The following is a 16432-nucleotide window of genomic DNA, read 5'->3' as shown; positions in this document are numbered from 1 at the left end:
CACACTCACTACGAGCACCTTGTTAAAAGACAACTGTCAGAAAGGTTAGAGCATCCGGCCTCTGATCTTATCCATGAATCCACCGGGATTCAGGTTCTGGTAGCGTTAGATTTCACTCGTACCGCTCGAGGAGTGATGAATTATAAATACATTTCCGCACTCGCCAATTTGTTAGATAATATCACTGAAATGTATGATGACACGTTTAGATACACTGGAAGAGAACTCCAAGCTTACAAAACAGAACTAGTTCAGCATAGGATGGTTCTTAATTACCTTACAGCAGTAACAGGCGGATATTGTGTTACATTGGCAACACAGTACGGCATAAAGTGTTGCACGTATATCACAAATAGCACCGAGGATCCGGTAGAGGTCATAGACCAAAAGATGGATGATATTCTGCAATTAAAATGGGAATTTCGTCGAAAACACAATCTCACCCTTGCTGCTGTAGGTAATGAGCTGACTGGTTGGGTGTCATGGTTGAACCCGCGAAATTGGTTCTCCGGTTTGGGAGAGTGGGCTCAAGGAGTCATAATGGATGTTGGAAAGTTTCTCCTGTGTATCTTAGGTGTTGTTATATCTATTGGATTGATATTTAGATGCGGGCAGGCTTTGATGAGGTGCAAACAAAGTACAAAAGTGATGAGCTTGAGGAGTGAGGAAACTGTAATTAACCTGGATTTGATTTATGACCCAATGCTAGAAACCATGACGTGATGATGTAATGAGTATACGGTCCGTCTTTCACCCATTTCTATGTTTTTCCTCCGAGGTACAAAGATCCACTTAGACGAAGGATTTGATGAGTCAAGGTGCCGACAACGGAAAGATGGGAGAAGGAGAGCAGACGGCCTGATATACAAGATTTTGATGGACAATGCCATGGGTACCCCAGTTTCCCTAGGAACTTTAAAATCACGCTAGCCCAACATTTTTTTGTAAATCCATGGACGTTGTTTGCTTTACTCACGACTTATGAGCAAAAGCACAAAGAAGAAGACTCCAATCAACCGACACCAATCAAGACCTCAATCGACAGATGTACATTTCCCTGACATAGAATATCATTGCATTTTCCATAAGTGTTCTTTATCTTCATCTCTACAACCCTCAGGTAATAACACACATAGACGATAGGGAATACAGGCACAGATATCAGCAACCACATACCTCCCCCATTCATGTATCATCAACTAAAATGTGCGTCCCCATTTTGTTGCAACCACAGCCGAAATGAGCTCGGTAGAGTTTGACAGCCCATCCACAGACCCTTAGTACGGGATAAGAAGGAATTCAAATGTATACTTCGCAATACCTCGAAGCTTGATTTACCACACGTACGGCACGATGATACATGACCCCCCAAACATGGATTCATACACACATGCTTCTGCTATCTCACTAGGTCATACCCTCTTCACACCTTCTCCTCTCTCCTCCCTTACCCAACCATGGAAATGTATTAACCCCTGACATATATTTTTCTCTTTTTGAAATGTTTTAGGAAGTGGCAGTTATTGGTGACTGCCAAAGGGTGGACTGTCAAAGTCAAAAATATTACATAGAGAGACCATATAAACTGCACACATATAAGTCGCTATACTTGCAAATATGCGCAGCGAGCACAGCAATATATGGAAACACACGCATTTGCTCGGACATGGCACTGAGATGGATTCGGCACTTGTTTCATACAGTACATGGTTATAATAATGTCAAGCACCAGACATTATGGAGATTTAGAATTGGCTGATGAATTAATGTCATGGATGTGTATCATTCGAACCGAACCAGATAAACACATCATGTTTGGTATTGAAGCAAGCAGAATAAGGTGTGGTTTAGTTTGAGACCTATTGTGTTGTCGTGGGACATTGCAGCGGATAGATATGATTATATGTATAAAAGTTAAGATCAGCTTTGTTGGGAACAATGGATGATCAACTAAGTTTTCAGGGCTGAACCTGATTAACATATACAAAGGAGAGAAAGAAAGACCCCTCCCCCAGGGACTGGTCAAACAGGAAGGTAGTGGTCAGGTGTGGCCTCAGAGAACAGATGTAATGTAGCTACACAGACACACACAGCTACCTGGCACCCAGCAGCATGGAGGCTACATCCCCAGGACATCCTCCAGGAAACAAAGGCTAAGTATCATAAAATCAATATCTCATGGCTGATTTGGCATAGAGTAGTTAAATGTGTGCTTTGTGGTGGGGTAGTTGTGGAAAGATGGGTAAGCATAGAGTGGTTGGTTTGGAGAAACAAATGGCTGGGGATGGTGAGGCTTGCGCAGCCGTGTGATGGTAACTTGTTTGTGCTGAATACTCTGTGGAATCTGTGATGGTAGCTGGGACATTAGACAACCGGTAGCATAGCATTTGTGGTGTTTGTTTGCCTATGGTGATTTAGAATAGATTGTGCTGGTTTGTTATAATATATCTTGTTAATCATAAATACCACCATGCAGTTGCGTTTGGGCATGTGCTTGTGGCAATGGCAGGCTGAGATGTGTGGTTACATTGTGATCTGGTCTTGTGATGAATATGCTCTGGTTATTGAGATACTGAAGTTGTTTGGGATGTGAAATTATGAGATGGTTCTAGGAAGTTGGATTACATTGTGAAAGGTGTTTTAGATGGTTTGGAATTGTAAAATCAGAACATATGCATTGTTTTGAGGCTTGGACATTTTGGAAGAAAATGGAGTCTTGTGTTTTCTGCTATGTGATTGTGGTGTAGTAGGAGTGCCATGTGTTTGGACCTGCAAACCTAAAATGGCTGCTGCTGGATGTCTTCCCCTCCCCCTTTCAGCCATGTGGTGTGGTCTTTGGAATCAAGAGGAGGTTTCCCAAAATGGAGTCTAGCTTCTGCCCCATGCGGCATTGTAGGGACAATTGTGTTGCTGGGTGTTGTGTATATAGGGACAGGCAGCATGGGTAAGCTCAAGTACTTTCTAAACAAAGATTCTCAGCATTGACTGACTGCGCAGCGATTGTTCCTCATGTGTAAGCTTCTCTGTAATCATTGTCTTTCTGTGAGCCAATCTCTCTCTCTCTCTCTCTCTCTCTCTGTGTCTATTTCTCTCTCTCTATTTTCTCTTCTCTCTCATATCTCCCCTAGACTAAAACTTTTATAGTATTGTATTGTATTGTATTGTATTAGACCAGGATAGTATTGTAGTTTATCCTTTAGTTAGGTGTTTGGTTAGGAAGTCTTTGTTATATTGTAGTGTATCATTTGTACTGTGTTACTCTTTTACAAGTATACTAGATATAATACAGATAATAGGCTTTGGAACCCTAATCCAGTATCTGTGTATTTTCTATTGTGTTAAGTGTTCACTTGAGCGTCGGTGACGCTCAATCAGCTTTGTAGTTAGTCAGGTTACACAAGGTTGCACTTACACCCTGTATTCACATTAAGGTATATAGCGCATTACATTGTTAAAAGGTTTAAATATAAAGGTATAGTGTTGTGAGCGTCTGCATCGCTGGTGACCTCCTCGTGGTCTCGAGCGTAAGCTACGCCATAGCGAATCATTACCCTAGACATAACCAATAACGTGTCCTGTGATCACTGGGCCGTGAGCGAACGTGACGCTTGAGCGTCTCGCCTACGGCTGAGCGATCGCTACGTAGATAGCGTACCATTACGGTACTTCTTAAGCAAACAGCGTACAGTGTTCTTTAACCTTTAACGTGTTTTTAACAAGATAAATATTTAGCTTTGTTAACGGATTCTGGCAGGGGTTAAATATCTCCATATAGCCCCCGGAGGCTATATGTGAGGTATTTTTTGCCAAAAAATAGGTTTACATTGCCTCCCAGGGCGCCCCCCTCCCAGCGCCCTGCACCCTCAGTGACTGCCGTGTGAAGTGTGCTGAGAGGAAATGGCGCACAGCTGCAGTGCTGTGCGCTACCTTAAGAAGACTGAGGAGTCTTCTGCCGCCGATTCTGGACCTTCTTCTCGTTTCAGCATCTGCAAGGGGGCCGGCGGCGAGGCTCCGGTGACCATCCAGGCTGTACCTGTGATCGTCCCTCTGGAGCTAATGTCCAGTAGCCAAAGAAGCCAATCCATCCTGCACGCAGGTGAGTTCACTTCTTCTCCCCTAAGTCCCTCGTTGCAGTGATCCTGTTGCCAGCAGGACTCACTGTAAAATAAAAAACCTAAGCTAAACTTTTCTAAGCAGCTCTTTAGGAGAGCCACCTAGATTGCACCCTTCTCGGCCGGGCACAAAAATCTAACTGAGGCTTGGAGGAGGGTCATAGGGGGAGGAGCCAGTACACACCACCTGATCGTAAAGCTTTACTTTTTGTGCCCTGTCTCCTGCGGAGCCGCTATTCCCCATGGTCCTTTCAGGAACCCCAGCATCCACTAGGACGATAGAGAAAGGGGGTTATTCAGAGATGGATGCAAATCGCTTCATACGCAGCCAGATCTGTGTTCATCTCCTCACATGCTGAGGGCCGCACAGCACAGGGCAAGGCTGCCCAGCATGTGTGAGGCCGCCTCCTGATGCATCCGCAATTCGACTGCAGTCCCATCAGAACTAAAGTTGACCCCTGCAGGAGGTTGGCAGACATTTTTTTTCAGAGCGGCTGTGTGTGACATCCCGGCCCACCCCCGTTCGTAGCGCCCCACCTCCCCAACGCCACGATGACGCCCCCCGACTACTGCCTCTGTCAGTCACAGGTCTGAATTAGGCCCAATGTGCTGAGGGGAGGATTGGGAACCTCAGTGGCCCTGGAACGAAATCTGAAAGTGGCTTCAAGCAGACGGAGCCAAATCAACCCTATAGGTAACACATGTTATTGAGCTTACTTCAGATGCGGTCGCAAAGCGGCTATTGTATGCAAATTGATCAATGTTTTCTTACTGCGCATGCGTCTGAGCCGCAGTGCACGTGCCCAGCAAGTAAATTTCGCACCGAGGAAATTAGTTACAGAGTGAGTGACAGGAAGACAGCACTTGGGGGGTGGTAACGGGGAGTGATCGGATAAATGTGTCATGGCCGTTCTGATGGCGTTTTATGGGCGTATTTAAATTAGCAGTTGTGATCTTGAAAAGCAGCTCAGCCTGCGCATCTACAGAGGTATTCTGACTCTGCTATATGACTCAATTTGCAACAATGGTACCGATGTATCCGCAATTATACACTGCTGGATGAAAATGATGCAACAGCAGTTTGGACGTCACTAAGCTCAGGTTAACTTTTGCCTAAATTAGCAGTCGCATTTGCATCGGCAAAAAAAAGCAATGTCAGTAGAAAGAACAACCACACCTGAATTAGGCTCATTGTGATTAACTCATAGCAGTCATAGAGGTAGGAGATATCCAGACAGAGAGCAGTTGACTGGAAATGACCATAGACACATAGATATGTTAACAAAAATCAAATATGTGCTGCTTAATGTCTAGCATAATATAGCAGAAATTGTAGTAATAGCTATAAAACAATTCTGGAAGCTGCCCATCTGCGTAGCAAAGCCAGGAGGTGGCACCCACAGTGTGCCGGCCCTTCATAGGTGCCGTTACCACCAACGAAGGACAGGAAATAAAAAGTCCCCTACTTGGATGAAAAATACATAGGTTCTATGGCATGAAGCTACGCACACCCCTGGACGCCTCCCCAGGCCCCTGTGTATCCATTGCAGAGTCACCGGTTACTTGCTAGCACAAGCTGTGGCCTGAATATAAGGGTATAGGAATGCCCCACAAACTAATAATGCTGCAAACCTCCAAGACACAGCAAAACTGCTTTTCTCAGAGCACTTTACCACCAATAATTACAATGCACTCAGCTAATGTCGTGGCTCAGCAGTGCACCCACCACATTAGCTGAGGTTATACACAGCAAGGGTGCAGTGTTGCTCAATCACTAAGAACTCTCAAACTTGGAAAAATGGTCAGTCAAGATATAGGCCCTCATTCCGAGTTGTTCGCTCGGTATTTTTCATCGCATCGCAGTGAAAATCCGCTTAGTACGCATGCGCAATGTTCGCACTGCGACTGCGCCAAGTAACTTTACTATGAAGAAAGTATTTTTACTCACGGCTTTTTCTTCGCTCCGGCGATCGTAATGTGATTGACAGGAAATGGGTGTTACTGGGCGGAAACACGGCGTTTCAGGGGCGTGTGGCTGAAAACGCTACCGTTTCCGGAAAAAACGCAGGAGTGGCCGGGGAAACGGTGGGAGTGCCTGGGCGAATGCTGGGTGTGTTTGTGACGTCAACCAGGAACGACAAGCACTGAACTGATCGCACAGGCAGAGTAAGTCTGGAGCTACTCTGAAACTGCTAAGTAGTTAGTAATCGCAATATTGCGAATACATCGGTCGCAATTTTAAGAAGCTAAGATTCACTCCCAGTAGGCGGCGGCTTAGCGTGTGTAACTCTGCTAAAATCGCCTTGCGACCGATCAACTCGGAATGAGGGCCATAGGGTGTGACTTTAATGGAGAGTGGATAATGTGGTGCAATAGTGTATTGTCTGAAATGGGGGCTGGCATATATCTTTGACTAAACTTATTTTGATCTAATCTTGCATGGACAAATGTTGGGAAGTTCACGGACGAATTAATGGCCCCTATACACTTGCTGATGTGTATGAGCGATATGAACGATCTTGTTCAGTAATGAACGATAAATTGTTCATATTGCTCAGTGTGTATGCACCAACAATGGCCCTCATTCCGAGTTGTTCGCTCGCAAGCTGCTTTTAGCAGCATTGCACACGCTAAGCCGCCGCCTACTGGGAGTGAATCTTAGCTTATCAAAATTGCGAACGAAAGGTTCTCAAAATTGCGAATAGAAATTACTTTGCAGTTTCTGAGTAGCTCGAGACTTACTCTTCCAGTGCGATCAGTTCAGTGCTTGTCGTTCCTGGTTTGACGTCACAAACAGACCCAGCGTTCGCCCAGGCACTCCCCCGTTTCTCCAGCCACTCCCGCGTTTTTCCCAGAAACGGTAGCGTTTTTTCACACACTCCCATAAAATGGCCAGTTTCCGCCCAGAAACACCCACTTCCTGTCAATCACATTACGATCACCAGAACGAAGAAAAAAACCTCGTAATGCCGTGAGTAAAATTCCTAACTGCATAGCAAATTTACTTGGCGCAGTCGCACTGCGGACATTGCGCATGCGCATTAGCGACTAATCGCTCCGTTGCGAGAAAAAAATAACGAGCGAACAACTCGGAATGACCCCCAATGTGCGTCCCCATGGTCGTTCATTGTTGGTTTTCCCTCGTTTAGCATAGAAAGCCAATTTAGACAATGGTCATTAATCGTTGAAAACAAACATTGTCCAAATCGGAAATATCGGCAAGTGTGTAGGGCCCATAACAGCGGGCCCCCATACAGTGTCTATCTGACCCACCAGCAGCACCTGTTACCAGACAGGGCAGGCAATGCACTTCTTCTAAGTGAACAGTGTATACAGAGCAGCTCCCTAGACCTTTAAGCATTATGTCACATCCACTGCGCTTAAGGGACTCAGGAACCACTCTGTATGAGCTATGCCTTCAGAATAAGCAGCAGTCCTGTCCGGAGCCCAGGTGACCAGCAGTTGCCTGTCCCAAAAGATAAGTACTCAGGGGCTCTGTGTGGCAAACTTGAGGCATTAAGTGGTCTATATGTACTAACCCTTGGAGGGAGATAAAATGGAAGGAGATAAAGTACCAGCCAACCCGTCCGTTTTAAACACAGCCTGTAACATGGCAGTTTAGAGCTCATTTGCTGGGACTTTTTCTTTTTCTACTTCTATGTATCTCTCTCTATGGTTTAGTACATAGGCCCTTAAGTGGCATACTGGGGACACTGGGGCATAATATTAATATGGGGGCACTGTATGGTATACTGTGGCACTGTGGGGTATAATATTAATACTGGGGGCACTGTGGCTTACAGGGGCATGCTATGTGGCATACAGTAGGTGTGATTTACTATGAGGCACTGTGTGGCATACTGGGACATAATATTAATATTGGGTATCACTACGTGGTATACTGGGGCACTGTGTAGCATAGGGGACATGGTCCTTAGGTCGACCTCACGTAGGCTGACAGTCATTAGGTCAACCAATATTAGTCACCATGCATTAGGTCACGATGGGTATAAGGTTGACATGAGCATTAGGTCGACATAGTAAAGGTCAACACATGAAAAGATCGACATGAGTTTTTCACAATTTTTTTCCCTTTTTTAAACTTTTTCATACTTTACGATCCACGTGGACTATGATTGGAAACAGTTACCTGTGCTAAGCGCAGCGGTAGCATAGTGAGGCATCTTGCCAGAAGTCGTGAGCCATGCGAGGGGACATGGTGCACTAAGTGAGGTTCCCGGTCACTTTACGAAGGAAACAACACAACAAAAACAAAGAAACCTCACGTCGACCTTTTTGATGTCGAGCTGACGGCCATGGCTACCTTTTCCAGGTGTCAACCTAGTGCCTGTCGACCAATAGTGGTCAACCTAATGAGTGTCCCTAAATAAGGTTGACCCAACAAACCCATTCGATGGCATAATACTAATACTGTGTGTAAGAGCCCAGGCAGCACTCAGGGCACATTGCAGGGACCGGATTTGTTCGGAGCCCTTGTCCACGTGGGCAGAGGTGTAGCTAGGTGCCATGGTGCCCGGAGCAAGGGTATGTTTCGGCGCCCCCTCCCCTGTACTGAATTGGGGGCATGTTACACTTGAAAAGAAAAAATATCGAAAAATCCTAGATTGATGACAGGGCCGGTTCTAGACCTTGTGGATCTCAGGGCGAATGTTTCCTTTGGGCACCCCACATTGTCAAAGTCGAAAAATATTGCAGTACACACATCACGTACAAATTACATACAGATGGCCTGCTGCGCGTGTACTTGTTCTGCCGTACGTGCACATATCCGCAATTTGCGTACGGTCGCTCCCGCGGTCCTGCGCGTGGTGTGGGTATTTACGGCAGAGTTTGTGAACGCATGGAGGGCTATCAAAACATTACATATTTAATCCAAATAGTGCACATTGTACACATAGTCCTCTTGCAACACATCAGAAAATTATAGCTGTTTAAATGGTAACAGAACAAAGGGATTCACCTTTACAGGATAGGAGGGGACAGAACAAGGTTACAAGGTGGTGTTTGGTATCCAGCTGTATGGTATTTTAAGGGAAACATTCTGGTGTTGGTTTGCGGAAGATCGCATGTTCCTGAGGATAGTTATGTGCAGAAGCAGAATATAGATATAAACTGTATTTACTGTACATTATGTATGCAGCGGGAATCCAGAGGAGACCACCTACAAGAGCAGTGAAAATAGACATCGCCCACCTATTCAAACAGACCTATGACCTCTCCTGTACTGTAAATGACCATCCCTGTGTCCAATGGACAAAGAGATTACAGTATCCATTGTGTTATGTTTTGGATGAAGTGAATAAAGAGAGCCTGCAGCAGGCTTGGTCACACAAGACTCTCAACGCAATCAACCTGATTGCGGAGGACCGGGCCGGGTTGCGCAAGCGAATCTACTCACGTATGTACATTGACTGTAGCCATTTACTCTGTTGTATTGTAGTGCATAATTTGTATTGTTAACCCCCTTTCAGAAATATTACTCTGTGGTGTCGGAACCCAGTGATTAACTACAAATCGGTGTTGTGTCCTCTTTTCCCTGCTAAGGTTTAAAGTGTAATAGCATCACACTGCATTGCTGCATAAGGTTTAAAGTGTAATAGCATCACACTGCATTGCTGCATAAGGTTTAAAGTGTAATATCATTGCATTGCATTACTGCGAAGGTTTAAAGTGTATCTAAGTGTTTGTAAGGTATAGCTTTCATTCCTGCATATCCTTTCTAATAACAAATATATACATCAATGAGCTTTGGAACTCAGATAATGTGTGGGTGTATTGTTTTCTATTAAGGGATACAGCGTTTACGATGTACAGCGCACTTTTATCGTATATGGTAATAAGATGTGCCTGGCGTCTGCAATATATATTAGAGCGGGCATTTTAAATATTTGTGAGAAATCTAAAAATGGCATTCATAGATGGGGGCTCTGGTCCGCGATATCACGTTCTTGATAATGCACTGTACATTACAAACGCGGCTGAAATTGACCGGCTCCAATGGACGCATTGAGAAGCTGATGAAAAAATCATATCCGTGTGTATTGTGTTGTGTTATTAGTAAGACGCTATATGAAAATTTCAAGGGACAATATGTTTCTCATAATATTTAAGATGCTAAAATGTATTTTTATTGTTGCAAAACAAGGTTCAAATGAGTCATATTGTGTTTGATTCAGATTGGATTGCTTATCAGTTAAGTACTGTTAAAAGTACATTTAAAAGTTGCTGCAATAGCCTTGATATAGTGTTTTTTTTAACTCAGGCCTTAAATAACTCCAGGTGCTTGCATGGTGCGTGATTTCTTTGTGACAAAGGAAGCCGCATGGTCTGTCCTCCATTTTGGACTAACCACATGGCCTGTCCACCATTTTGTGTAACCCTCATGGATGTGGAAGGGGGAGGAGCAGCGGCCATTTTGGGAAGGTAATTTTTCTAAATGGCTGATTTTTAGTCTGCTCAGAAAAATCAGCTTTCCATGGTCACATCAATCACCATTTATGAGTTACCAATGCATTTATTTAACCCATGCCATAGTCAATTACACATAGTTTCAGATGGGGCTTAATGAAAGATAATAGTAAGATGAATACTTGATGTAGGAAGTACACACAAAAAACATTTTTTTTTCTTTTTTACTCTAAGATTTAGCTAACTCTGCTTACTATAAGATAGCCATTGAAATGCAAATTAACCTGTGTAAATGCTTTTTCTTAGCAGTGAACAACCCTCTTGAACAGGCAGTCAAAAGCACACAGCATTGATATGCAAATTAGAAGCACTAAATGGATAAATGAGTTTCTTAGGAGACCAGTGAATGATACATATATATAATATTATAATTATGTGTATATTTATATCAGTGTATGTTCTGCAAGATAGCTATCCAATCTGAATCATATCATTTGAATTATTGATTATTGCTAGATTCATTTAGAACTATGTGAAAACCAGAGATATTTGGTGCTATACAGTTAAAAAATAAAATAAATATTTAAGGAAGTAAGTGTAAGACACACACGCAGCCTGGCCTAGTTGTAAAGGTTTATACACAAGAAACTGTGTTGTGTTAAGTGAGCAATTATAGTTAATATTGCTCACATAGATAGAATTGTGTGATTTGTGCTATTGCGGACGTACGGTTTTTGTACACATGTCTCGGACAAAGTACAAGACTGCGTACGCAGCGTAAGGGACACGCACGGTCGCGTGTTTGCGCAAAGTGCGTAAGAATGCGGGCGCTGAGTACAAATTATACAATAGTGTCGTTTAGTTTAAAGGTGGGATAGTAGCCACGCTACAATAACACAAGATTGCCCAGTTTCCAAATTTTAGTATAAAACCTTTTTTACTGTATTGGCTCTGGGAATAAAGCTGTTTTATCTGAATGAAAGTTAATTTTCTGTACAGAAAAAAAACAAAGTGTATTTGAGTGAGCGAACGTGAGTGAGCGAACGTAACATTGAACGTGGTGGACCCCAGGAATTTGGGATCCCGTAGAAGTGGTACACCGGGTGAGTGGAGACTCGGTGGCGTGAGGCAGCTGACTCATGTTAATATAGATTGAAGTACAAAGGAGCAAGGTAGCAGAGTACCGCAGACTAGAAGGTCAGCGAGGTTTAGAGTACCACAGACCAGAAGGTCAGCGAGGTTTAGAGTGCCGCGGCCCAGGGGGTAAGCGAAGATACCCATATAGGCCTTTTTTTGATACGCTACGGCAGAGGTTTCGCAGCCTGAAAATCGATTCCATTGGTCGTACGGCGGATAAGTAACAAGTACCTATACGCTGTGCGATTGGACCGTGCGTGAGTGGGTGCAATATCTAGCGCAACGTGATACCCTTTTTACGAGCTTTGCGTAAAATCGCGGGATCATTAGCGCTGTATATAGCATACGCAAGCGTGATTTGTGTATAATAAAGGTTAAGGGAGTTTTCGCTGGTCTCTCTCAGGAAATCTCCAACGGCCAATATTTACTGGAAAGGGTAAGTTATTCCCAGAAACTTCCAGTAAATAGAGGTTACATAGGGGCCCTAGGTTGGGTACATTGCCTGCGCTATCAACAGTGTATGGTAGTACTGGCCAACGTGGGCGTGAGTGGGTGAAAGCACTCAGAGAACTTTCACCGTTGCCTTATATTGAGTATTTTGATTTTTTTGTGGGATTAGCCGAAAGGGTAATACCTGCAAATTATGGGGGCCTGTTGCTCAAGTAAGGGACGTGCAACCAGGGTTCAGGTTGACATTCCGCGCCCAGGGGGTCCGCGAGGTACATAATGTGTGAGAAGCATGGACCACACACAGAAGTTTTTTGCAATGAATGGGAACGTATGACTGCGGAAGATAGGGAACCATTCCCTAAGGTAGGCAGTTTTGAACCAGAGGTATTGCAGAATTTAAGGATTAGGATATGTCTAATAAAATCCAGAAAACAAAGGATTAGACATACAGATTGTTTAAATTTATGGCAACAAGAAGGGGATATGCAAGGGAAATTAACATACGCAGCAGGTTCTAAACCTAGCGGGAATGAGAACACAAACACACCATTGTCGACACAGGTCGAAGGGGAACAGAAGGCTACAGTCAATGATACATCCGTAAATGATAGTAATATGAAAGAGCAATGTATTAACCCTTACTTTTGCAAAATGTATCCTGTTTTGAAGTCTCTCCAAGGTTTTAGGTCACAGGAAGATGAAGGATTCAGCCAAATTGCAGCTCTCCTCCAAGCAGTCACCTTGCAGGAAACTCAGGTGGGGCCTGTCCAACCAGGTAGTGCAGTAACAATATTCCCCAATGAAAGAACGGGTGAGGTCACAGCTACTGGTAAGTGTGAGACAGTTCATTGCACAGAGACAACAACACCTCACTGTAAACAGATTAGGAACGGAATGGTAGAATTACACCCTGTCTTGGAAATAGTAACTCCCAATGGGGGAACCAATAGTCAGGGAATAATCCTCACCAGGAATAATGCAATGTATTGCCCGTGGCCCAGAGATGAGCTGCGATCAATCATTTCAGAATTCCCCGACCCTCGGAAGCATGTAGCCAGATGTCAGAAATTTTTCAGAGATCTGGGTAATGCGTATGAACCGACAAACAAACACTGGCGGATATTTTTGAAAGCGTGCCTACCTCCCAATATTGACACCCAAAAATGTATCACTGATTGTAGATTAGAGTCGAATAGTCTTATGACTGACAAAACACAATCAGGAGAACTTACAGCAAATTAACATGCAACTAGAGTTGTTTTTGCCCACAACTGTTAAGTGGAGAAATATTTTCTCCATAAAACAGAGGGAAAATGAAATGACATCTGAATACTTCCATCAGGACCTGCAAATAATAGATAGATACATGGGGGTATCAGATACAGGGAACGATGCGAATTACAGGGAGGTAGCTGTTTCTGTATTAATTGACGGACTCAGTCAGACAGTAAGGGACAGGGTACAAACTTTTTTTGCCTGATTGGATAGCTTGTCGTAGAGATTGCGCGATTGAACACCATAAGAATATTGCTAGGCGTAGAGAACTGCAGTAGGAGAGGCTGGGGATTGAAAGTATGCAGACTCTTACACCAAAGTCTCATCAGCCCAAACCCCAAAACCCTAAAAGTAACAAAAGACAGAGAATATGTTACATTTGAAAAAATAAAGGACATTTTGCTAGAGATTGTAAGAGTAGTACAGCACATAGCCAATATAGACCCCTAGACAGAGTAGAGATGAGCGCCTGAAATTTTTCGGGTTTTGTGTTTTGGTTTTGGGTTCGGTTCCGCGGCCGTGTTTTGGGTTCGAACGCGTTTTGGCAAAACCTCACCGAATTTTTTTTGTCGGATTCGGGTGTGTTTTGGATTCGGGTGTTTTTTTCCAAAAACACTAAAAAACAGCTTAAATCATAGAATTTGGGGGTCATTTTGATCCCAAAGTATTATTAACCTCAAAAACCATAATTTACACTCATTTTCAGTCTATTCTGAATACCTCACACCTCACAATATTATTTTTAGTCCTAAAATTTGCACCGAGGTCGCTGTGTGAGTAAGATAAGCGACCCTAGTGGCCGACACAAACACCGGGCCCATCTAGGAGTGGCACTGCAGTGTCACGCAGGATGTCCCTTCCAAAAAACCCTCCCCAAACAGCACATGACGCAAAGAAAAAAAGAGGCGCAATGAGGTAGCTGTGTGAGTAAGATTAGCGACCCTAGTGGCCGACACAAACACCGGGCCCATCTAGGAGTGGCACTGCAGTGTCACGCAGGATGTCCCTTCCAAAAAACCCTCCCCAAACAGCACATGACGCAAAGAAAAAAAGAGGCGCAATGAGGTAGCTGACTGTGTGAGTAAGATTAGCGACCCTAGTGGCCGACACAAACACCGGGCCCATCTAGGAGTGGCACTGCAGTGTCACGCAGGATGTCCCTTCCAAAAAACCCTCCCCAAACAGCACATGACGCAAAGAAAAAAAGAGGCGCAATGAGGTAGCTGTGTGAGTAAGATTAGCGACCCTAGTGGCCGACACAAACACCGGGCCCATCTAGGAGTGGCACTGCAGTGTCACGCAGGATGTCCCTTCCAAAAAACCCTCCCCAAACAGCACATGACGCAAAGAAAAAAAGAGGCGCAATGAGGTAGCTGACTGTGTGAGTAAGATTAGCGACCCTAGTGGCCGACACAAACACCGGGCCCATCTAGGAGTGGCACTGCAGTGTCACGCAGGATGTCCCTTCCAAAAAACCCTCCCCAAACAGCACATGACGCAAAGAAAAAAAGAGGCGCAATGAGGTAGCTGACTGTGTGAGTAAGATTAGCGACCCTAGTGGCCGACACAAACACCGGGCCCATCTAGGAGTGGCACTGCAGTGTCACGCAGGATGTCCCTTCCAAAAAACCCTCCCCAATCAGCACATGATGCAAAGAAAAAGAAAAGAAAAAAGAGGTGCAAGATGGAATTGTCCTTGGGCCCTCCCACCCACCCTTATGTTGTATAAACAAAACAGGACATGCACACTTTAACCAACCCATCATTTTAGTGACAGGGTCTGCCACACGACTGTGACTGATATGACGGGTTGGTTTGGACCCCCCCCAAAAAAGAAGCAATTAATCTCTCCTTGCACAAACTGGCTCTACAGAGGCAAGATGTCCACCTCATCATCATCCTCCGATATATCACCGTGTACATCCCCCTCCTCACAGATTATCAATTCGTCCCCACTGGAATCCACCATCTCAGCTCCCTGTGTACTTTGTGGAGGCAATTGCTGCTGGTCAATGTCTCCGCGGAGGAATTGATTATAATTCATTTTAATGAACATCATCTTCTCCACATTTTCTGGATGTAACCTCGTACGCCGATTGCTGACAAGGTGAGCGGCGGCACTAAACACTCTTTCGGAGTACACACTTGTGGGAGGGCAACTTAGGTAGAATAAAGCCAGTTTGTGCAAGGGCCTCCAAATTGCCTCTTTTTCCTGCCAGTATAAGTACGGACTGTGTGACGTGCCTACTTGGATGCGGTCACTCATATAATCCTCCACCATTCTATCAATGTTGAGAGAATCATATGCAGTGACAGTAGACGACATGTCCGTAATCGTTGTCAGGTCCTTCAGTCCGGACCAGATGTCAGCATCAGCAGTCGCTCCAGACTGCCCTGCATCACCGCCAGCGGGTGGGCTCGGAATTCTGAGCCTTTTCCTCGCACCCCCAGTTGCGGGAGAATGTGAAGGAGGAGATGTTGACAGGTCGCGTTCCGCTTGACTTGACAATTTTGTCACCAGCAGGTCTTTCAACCCCAGCAGACCTGTGTCTGCCGGAAAGAGAGATCCAAGGTAGGCTTTAAATCTAGGATCGAGCACGGTGGCCAAAATGTAGTGCTCTGATTTCAACAGATTGACCACCCGTGAATCCTTGTTAAGCGAATTAAGGGCTGCATCCACAAGTCCCACATGCCTAGCGGAATCGCTCCCTTTTAGCTCCTTCTTCAATGCCTCCAGCTTCTTCTGCAAAAGCCTGATGAGGGGAATGACCTGACTCAGGCTGGCAGTGTCTGAACTGACTTCACGTGTGGCAAGTTCAAAGGGCATCAGAACCTTGCACAACGTTGAAATCATTCTCCACTGCACTTGAGACAGGTGCATTCCACCTACTATATCGTGCTCAATTGTATAGGCTTGAATGGCCTTTTGCTGCTCCTCCAACCTCTGAAGCATATAGAGGGTTGAATTCCACCTCGTTACCACTTCTTGCTTCAGATGATGGCAGGGCAGGTTCAGTAGTTTTTGGTGG

At 44.6% G+C, this 16432-nt stretch overlaps 1 protein-coding gene across 1 annotated transcript in view; it reads right to left on the bottom strand.

The window, feature by feature from the left end:
- LOC135058167 (arsenite methyltransferase-like) overlaps positions 1–16432 on the bottom strand; it is a 134502-nt gene that overhangs the window by 26314 nt on the left and 91756 nt on the right. The gene's annotated exons all lie outside the window — the stretch shown is intronic.

This window comes from Pseudophryne corroboree, chromosome 3, assembly GCF_028390025.1.
Source record: "Pseudophryne corroboree isolate aPseCor3 chromosome 3, aPseCor3.hap2, whole genome shotgun sequence".
NCBI lineage: Eukaryota > Metazoa > Chordata > Amphibia > Anura > Myobatrachidae > Pseudophryne > Pseudophryne corroboree.
This window is presented reverse-complemented; position numbering and strand designations above follow the sequence as displayed.